The sequence below is a fragment of the Chamaea fasciata genome, unplaced genomic scaffold, assembly GCF_029207755.1.
Source record: "Chamaea fasciata isolate MVZ Bird 193981 ecotype frontalis unplaced genomic scaffold, bChaFas1.0.hap1 SCAF_2, whole genome shotgun sequence".
Lineage (NCBI taxonomy): Eukaryota > Metazoa > Chordata > Aves > Passeriformes > Sylviidae > Chamaea > Chamaea fasciata.
Window position 1 is genome coordinate 113,826,511 of NW_027094087.1, and position 8,449 is coordinate 113,834,959.

Below are 8,449 nucleotides of genomic sequence, written 5' to 3' on the forward strand. Positions count from 1 at the left end.
GTTCTAGAAAGAAACATCACCATGGTCAAAGTTTTTTCTTCCCTAGCCTACTTTTTTCCCCCCAAGCTTTATGTTTTTACACTCAGTTATCTTGAGTTCATGGAGTTCAGCTTCCCAGCTGTCCCTGTATCAGGAATCTGTCCTCTCTGTTCCCCTCCCTGATGATTAGCAGCTCTCAGAAACAATCCACAAGGCTGAGTTTTCTGCACCAGGCTCGTTTCCCTCCCAAGAGAGAAATTTCAGGAAGAATTTCTTCACAGAAAGGGCTGATCAAGCATGGGAAGGGGCTGCCCAGGGAGGTGGTGGATCCCCATTCCTGGAGGTGTTCACATGTTCCCCAGGGAACATTTTGGATGTCTCTGAGTTTGTGCACTCCCTGAGGTGGCCTCTCCTGCCATATCCAGAAGTTTGAGTTCCAGGCTAGAACACAAACTTCACAAATATTTCTGAGAATCAGTTCTGTTTGGTCACGGGGCGTTTCATTTCGGGAATGGGATGTTTTCCAGGCTGATAAACTTTCCAAACTTGGAAAACGCTAAAAACGTTTGTAATTGTGAGTTTACTCTTGCCTTTGAATCCAAATACAGACAATTTTCCAGTTGGTAATGCTTTGTGCAATGGGATTGAATTAATGGATAATAATAGGATTTTTTTATGATTCCACCTGAAGCTTCAAATAGGAAGATACTAATAATAAAATAATCACAAACCTGACTCACAAAACTAAAAAGCAGATTTAGCACTCTGCAGATCTGAGGAGAAAACCCAATTAAAACCCTCCTGCTATCTGTTGAGGTTTTCTCATGAATTGCTACACAGTTGTTTATTTCCTTTGAAATAAGCAAACAACCAAAGAACAGACTACTTCTCTAAATGAAATTTTTCAGTGTTTGTTTGTCTCTCTCCATAGAAATTCAGGCCCTGTCCAGACTTGGGACTTGTAACAATGACTGATTTTATATCCTGAGAAAGATGAACACAGCCGAGGAAGGGAGCTGCTGTCAGGACTTCCATGGACTCTGCCTTGGTTTTATTTGTCTTTTCTATCAGTAGGAAAAGCCAATTTGCATTAGGACTGAAGAACTGAAGACATGATGATGATGCAAGTAGTTTGTTTCTTTATTTCCCATAAATATGTCACATTAAAATGTAAAGCTTAAACTGCTTTGTACATTGCAAGCACAAACAGCCCATCTCCAGCAAGGGAAATATGCAAACCACCTTATCTTGGTTTTAAAGCACTCCTAAGTAATTCAAATGAAAGGGTGATAAACATCAAATGCTCTTAGTTTAAAACACTGGCATTAAAACTTTTTTTTTCAGTGCTGTTTTGATGGTATTTTTCCCCCACCCCCAAACACACAGTTACCTTTTGACCAGATAAAACCTTTCATTCATAAATCCCCATTAAGTATGGGATGTTCTGTTTTCAGTTCTCGTTTTGGGCAAAGTCAGGAGGGGGGGCAGAAATGTTGAGATGAAAAAGCAGATCTTTCAGTAGAACATTTTGAAACACAAGACTACAAATATATCCTCTATGTTTTTGTTGGTTTTTTTGGTTTTTCGTTTGGGGTTTTTTTTTTTTTTTTCCCTGCTGAAACAGGGACAAGTCTGTCACAAATCTGAATCATCTAAACTGGTTTCACATGCTTCTTTTTTTTTTTTTTTTTTTTTTTTTTGACAGGTAAGTATTCAACCAAGAAAGGTCTCCTCCTCACAAAGCATCTTCCCTGGGAGTGCTGCATTTAAAAACACCTAAACTTAAGAGCCTGACACTACAGGTAAGAAAAGCCTTAAAACAAGTAAAAAAAAAACCCTTAAAATGTTATAAGCAGCTGCTCCTTGTGACACTGTTGAATGTCTAGCCAGGTTTTCTGTGTGCTGACACACATGGTTGCTCAAGACCTGAGCACTTGTTCCTGACATGCAAGCCTGCCAAAGCCAGAATATTGAGGACATTTACAATACAGTGATGTAATCTTCTCCCACATTTTGTAAGTGTGGTTTTCTGTTGCAAACTTCCTTGGTTTTTAATAGTAAAGCAGCAGTATTGACTGTGTAGAGGCTGTGCTGCAACATTAAAGCTCTTTCCTAGCAGCTCAGCTGGGATTTCATAACCCAGTGGAGAACTCTGTGTTCACAATTGTCACCCATGACTTCACCCGGGGACCACTTTCTGTTCCTCTATTTATTTTTGGGGGTAGGGCTGACCAGCACTGCCCTTCTCCATCTGCAGGTGATGGTGACTTGACAGCCAGCCCTGAAATCCAAGGGGATGAAGGGTTGTCCTATCCATAGATAAAACTTAATGTCCCACAGTGGCAGAGCAAAGAAAAGTTTCCACAAGGACACTTTATGTGCCAGTTCATTCTCCCTCTTCCCTCCTATTCCAAGCCCAAGAGGAAAGCTGGAGCTATTTTAACTTTAGGCTTTTCTGCGTGGGAGAATGAATCAGAAAAGCAGCAGTGTAGTATTCCCTGTGGCATCCCCTAGCTCTGTTTATGCCATCCTGGGAGCAGAGTTACTCCAGGATGCAGGTCCCACTTGATGTTCAAACCCTGCTTTAGGATTTGTTTCCCTCCCTGCAGAGAGAGGCTCTGCACAGTCCTCTAAGAGCTCTGGGAGCTCGGAGCAGCCAAAGGCAGTCCCTGTCCCCAGGAAGGGCAGGGGGGAGCTGGGTTGACTGTCAGGGACTGATAAGGTGCTCTGGGTATTTCCTGGATGAAGCTGATTTATAGCCAGGCCAAAGAGGCTGCTAAGGACCAGCTCTCTTTATTTCTCCTGCCTCCCACACACAGGAACAAGGAACAATAAAGATCATGACCCTCTTTCCACTCACATTCCCAGCCCCTCCCATGCTGTCCAGAAATGGGAGAAAAAAAACTTTGTAGGAGATGAGGAGTCAAGTGGTGGCAACAGGGCAGGGAAAACCTTTGGCAGGCTGCAGTGATGAGGCAGAAGCCACGTTCTCCCTTCTCCCTGCCTTTAGTGTTTGCAGATCCTCCACTGGGACAGTCTGGGATTTAAAATCAAAGCAAAAAGAGCCTCTAGGAGCAATGTGAGACTCATAGAATAATGGGATCATGATGGTTTGGCCCTAAAAATCATCCAGTTCCACCCCCTGCCATGAGCAGGGACACCTTCCACTGTCCCAGGCTGCTCCAAGCCCCGGTGTTCAGCCTGGCCTTGGGCACTGCCAGGGATCCAGAGGCAGCCGCAGCTTCTCTGAGCACCCTGTGCCAGGGCCTGCCCACCCTCCCAGGGAAGATTTTCTCCCTAATATTCCATCTAACCCTACTTTCTCTCAGTTTGAAGCCATCCCCCCATGTCCTGTCACTCCGTGCTCCTGCAAGGGAAGTCAGTCCCTGCAGTGAAGAAACTGCAGGAATACAGCTGCAGGGCCCAGTTCCTTTTCTGAGCCACGTTTAAACTCTATTTCTGGGGAGCTGGGGGAACTTCCACCCAACACCACCTCTGCTCCTGCAGTGGGGATGTGCAACAGCAGCAGAATCTCACTCAGATCTCAGCTGGATCCTCTGCAAATCCCTCTCAAGCAGAGGGAAATGCAGGGCCGGTAATTGGCATGGAGCAGCAGCTCGGCTGTGCCGGTGACAGAAGATTCTGTGGGAGTTATTAAGGGGCTGTTGTTAAGGTACTACTAATAATTTTCAGAATCATTTCCATTCCTATTCTTCCCCTGACAGCCCGAAAGTGCTGTGGGTCCTTTTAAAGTCATTCTGCCTGCAAAACAGTTTATTGTTTTATTTGATAGGTTGCTTAGGGACAGCTCGGCACCTCCTGTGCTTTATTTCCCCCCTTCCCTTCAAAGAGGGAGAGCATTTTAATATTTCTTGGAGAAAAATGGATGTAATAAAACATGAACATCTCGGGCCCAGTCTCTCTGCAGTGGAAAGCTCTTCCCTGGGAGGCTGTTCCGGGCTGGCTTTTCCGGTTGCTGTGCTCTACAGAGAGCTGGCAGCACCATCCCGCTTCCCATAAACATTTTTCTCCTGCTGGCAGAAAGCTTTGCTCACTTAGGATGGGAAGATGGAGCAGGGATGGACCTCTGTGGTCTCCACTGATGGATTTTCTGGGTTTTTTTTTAATGAGTCACCGCACGTGACTGAGCTCAGTAAAATCACACGATGATGGTCAAAATTGCCCAAGTGCTGGAGTTGCCACTGGCAGGGGTCATTTCATGGAATCATGGAATGGGTTGGGTTGGAAGGGATGTTAAAGATCATCCAGTGCCATCCCTGCCATGGGCGGGGACACCTTCCACTGTCCCAGGCTGCTCCAAGCCCCAGTGTCCAACCTGCCCTTGGACACTGCCAGGGATCCAGGGGCAGCCACAGCTTCACTGTCCACCCTGTGCCAGGGCCTGCCCACCCTCACAGGGAGGAATTTTTTTCCTAATATCCCATCCAACCCTGTCTTCCTTCAGCTGAAGGCCTTTCCCCCTTGTCCTGTCACTCCCTGCCCATCTGGATAGTCCCTCTGAGCTCTCCCTGGAGCCTTCTCTTCTCCAGGTGAGCACCCCCAGCTCTTCCAGCCTGGCTCCAGAGCAGAGGGGCTCCAGCCCTGGGATCAACTTAGCGGCCTCTTCCACCCTCATTCCAACAGGTCCACTTCTTTCTTGTGTTGGAGGCCTCTGGACCAGGATTCAGAACTGCTGGTGGGGTCTCACCAGAGCAGAGTAGAGGGGGAGAATCAGCTCCCTCAGCCTACAGGTTGGCACTGGAGTCTTCAAGGTCTGGAAAACATCCAGGTGGGAGCAAAGCCACCACAGAGAACTGGCTGTGCTGACCCCTGGAGAAGTGACCTCATTGAAGCCACCACAAGACCAAACAGCACTGACGGAGTACCTGGGTGAGGTCTGCACAGGGATCCTGCAAGGGGAATGGAAAATCCCTCATTCATGAGCTGCTTCAGGCTGGAGGTACTCAAGTCTGGGAAGGGAAACAGGGAGAGCTGTGCAGGCACCAGCCTCACTGTCCACTCCTCACTAGCAGGAATCTCCTTCCCTGTCAGAGTCATGGGATGAGGACTAAATCACAGCACTGGGCTTAGCTGGGGATTTTAGAGATTGCTTAAAGATATGGAATGAAAAGTGCTCATGTGCACGAGAAAGAGAAGGGGAGACCTGTGAATTCTGGAAGGCACTGCCTGTGGAAAAGATACATCCCAAGCCTTTGGAACCTGGCAAAGCCCCTTGAGGAGAAAGTGGAATTTTCCCTACATAAACAACAATGGTTGTATGTGTTTAAAAAATGGAAAAAAAAAAAAAAAAAAAAAAAAAAAAAGAAGCCAGCAGACGTAGAGGCCTGATGAAAAAGAAAAGGAGTGTTGTGCACAGGACATTGGGGAAGCTGGTTCCAAACCAGCCCATCCTTAGGCAGAGATGTCCCTGCTGGCTCAGCAGTGGTTCCAGGGAGGACTAGTTGTGGGATGGGCAGTGTGGGAGAAGGGGATTTGGGATTCACTCCTGGCTTCAGCAAGATGAGTGTTCTTGGCATCTCCCGGGGCTGGCACTCAGGATGGGGAAAACAAACAAACAGGTCTGTTCAAAGGCATGTAGGAGTAAAGATATTTCTCTTGGAAGGGCTCCTCTTCTTCCACATGGGGGAAAAAAAAAAAAACAAACCCAACAAAACAACCAAAAAACAACCCTGCAAGAGAACAAGAGCTCCCTGTGAATGGCAGGAAGCTAAATGGGAGAACTGCATCTGCCGGATTGTTCTCTGCCTTCTGTCAAGGGAAAAAAAAAAGTTACAAAGAAATGAAGTTTGATTCAAGATACCGCAGGCCAAAGACAGGCAGCCAAGCAGGAATGGATTTCTTTAGCCTAAGGATCACAGAATGATTTGGGTGTGAAGAGACCTTAAAGCTCATCCAGCTCCAACCCCCTGCATGGGCAGGGACACCTTCCACTATCCCAGGTTCAAACATCCAGACGAAGGAGAAGGGGAATTGTGCTCAGTGCACTTGACTTTTAACCTGCAACTATTTCACGGAGAATGCTTTCTGCACTTCACTCAGATGGTTAAGGTGGGAGATGAGCTCTGGAAACCCTCCTGTGGCAGAGCAATCCCACCCCAGACCTCACCTGGCAGGTGAGTGAGTTGTACATGGAACGGGTCAGGAGCTGTTACTCCATTGCTGCCTCAGGAGGATGAATCCAACCCTGGTTTTCCAGAAAGGAAGCAGCTTTCCAGACAGATTGCAGGTTTTACCCCTCTGTGGAATTCCTTTGGTCCCTGGGATGGGGATAGGAGAGTGTGGTGACCCAGCCTCGATACACACTTGGGGTGGTGTCTCTCCATTTCCAAACCACATGAATTTGGCTCAGCTTGCCCACCTCCCTCTGAGCTCTGTATTTCCCTCTCCACAGCCCAAGGAAAGCCTAGACAAACCTGTTTTCCCCTATGGCTCTGCTCATAGTGAAAGACAATAAAGAACTAACAGGTTTGGGGTATGCAGGCTTTAGAGGAATTGTGTCTCTTGCATTTGCTGTCTCATTTTAGGTCAGGATGCAGAAAACCATAGTAAACATTCTATATATGGGATTTAGGACATTTTTTCTAGCTATCTGCACAGCAGCTGGGAAAAATATCTTCCTACCCGCCCCCCCCCCCCCTTTTGCATGTGCAGAGGTTTCATTACATTTGTTATACTTGCTACTCATATTTTGTTGAGTTCCTCATTCACCTCGTTGTAAATGCCAAGAGAGATAGAGGCAGAAGGAAGAAAAATGTCGAGCTCTGATGCTACTTCCCCAAAGCACAGAAATACTTAATAACTCTTTTATTCATACCCAAAAGCTTATCACTTGAAAATCTCAATTTGCACGGAGCAAATTCTGCTGTTACTGACCAGCATATCTTATTTATTTTTAATAACTTCTCTTATTGTGTGGCTGCAGAGTGCACATCACATGGCACACATTGGACATGAGATCATGGCTACCTTTCCCAAAGGCTGTGAACCCTAGGCTGACTTTTTCTCATTCTTCTGGCTTACAGGGACACCTTTTATTCCCTCTTGAGCCTTTTGAGCATTCACGTGTCTGGCATATGAACGTTGCTGCAGTCACATGGTGCTGTGAACACAGGGAGTTCAACTTGTGCTTCACTTCACACAGAAGAGAAAAAAAAAAAGGAGAAACATGAGACACAAGATAAACTCACATGGCCAAGGTCTGGCAATTCTTTACCCTGTCAAAATTTGGGCCATCCTTGGAAAGGGCATCAAAAAAAACTGTGGAAGAGATGGGAACTAGAAACAGAAGAAGGGCTGAATCTTGCATTCATCCCCTTGGTCCTTGGCATATTAACAGCCATCAGGGCCAGAAATCCAGGGCTGAGAAACCTCCAGGTTTGCAGATAAAGCTGAGTAGTTTCAGTAGCCAAATGCCAGAGTGCTGGTGAGGAACTCCAGGAGGACCTCACAACACACAAAAAGGTGGCTGGTGAGCCTCAGTGAAGGTTAATTTAAAGAAATCCACCCAGGGAAAAATAACCCAGCCTGAGTGTACGTGATGCTAAACTTGGAAACAGTAGCTACCAGGAAATGGATCACTGACAACTCCGAAATCATCAGCTCAGCGTGCAGGGACTGCCAAAAAGCCAAAAAAGCATAAGGGTACAGAAAAAACAGCTTTATTTTGCTGCTGAGCATGACACTGGTGTGCCCTCACCTCAGAGCCTGGGTGAGGTGCTGGTCTCCAGTGCTTAAGGACAAGCCAGTAGAGAGTGGCCAAGGGGGCTCTTTCCTTTTAGGCTGGGCAAGGTAAGAAACCCCAAATTTAGAAGGAAGAGAAACAGGCAGGGTGTCCCTTTCCATGAGGCCGAGCACCTTTAGGGGACGGGGGTTCACTTGGGGAACCAGCAGCAGAGAGTAGCCAGGTTTGCTCAATCCTCCTGCCCCTGTTGGAGATAAAGTACTGGGAAAAGTGATCCATCATCTGCCCCATCCTCCCTCCTCACCTGTACCTGGCTGTGGCTGACAGCTCAGACCGAAGGTGAGTATGAGAATAAGGAGCAGCTGACAGATGTTCCCCAGAAAAGTCCCCTGGACACTGAGCATTTGTAGCTCACAGATTTCCCAGCCCAGAGGTGGTGTTTTACTTGGGATGGAATTCTACCTTTTTCTTCTTTAATTTTTAATTAAAAAAATAATAACAACAACAAAAAAAAAAAGGCAAAGAAGACTTTGAAGTCAAACTCTGTTATTAGAGGTGATATGCCAGCCATGGGTAGGTGCCAACTGCAAGACTTTATTTTGACTGCTGTCTCATGAGGAAAGCTGGCAGCTGGGAGCACGGGGAGGCATGTCCTGGAGAAGGCGAAGAATTCAGCCAGACTGCTTTCAACAGCGTCTTTGATGCTGGGTGGCTGAGAACACAGAGCGGGGCTTTCTGTGTGTGCTGTAACAAAATATCCTTTAATGA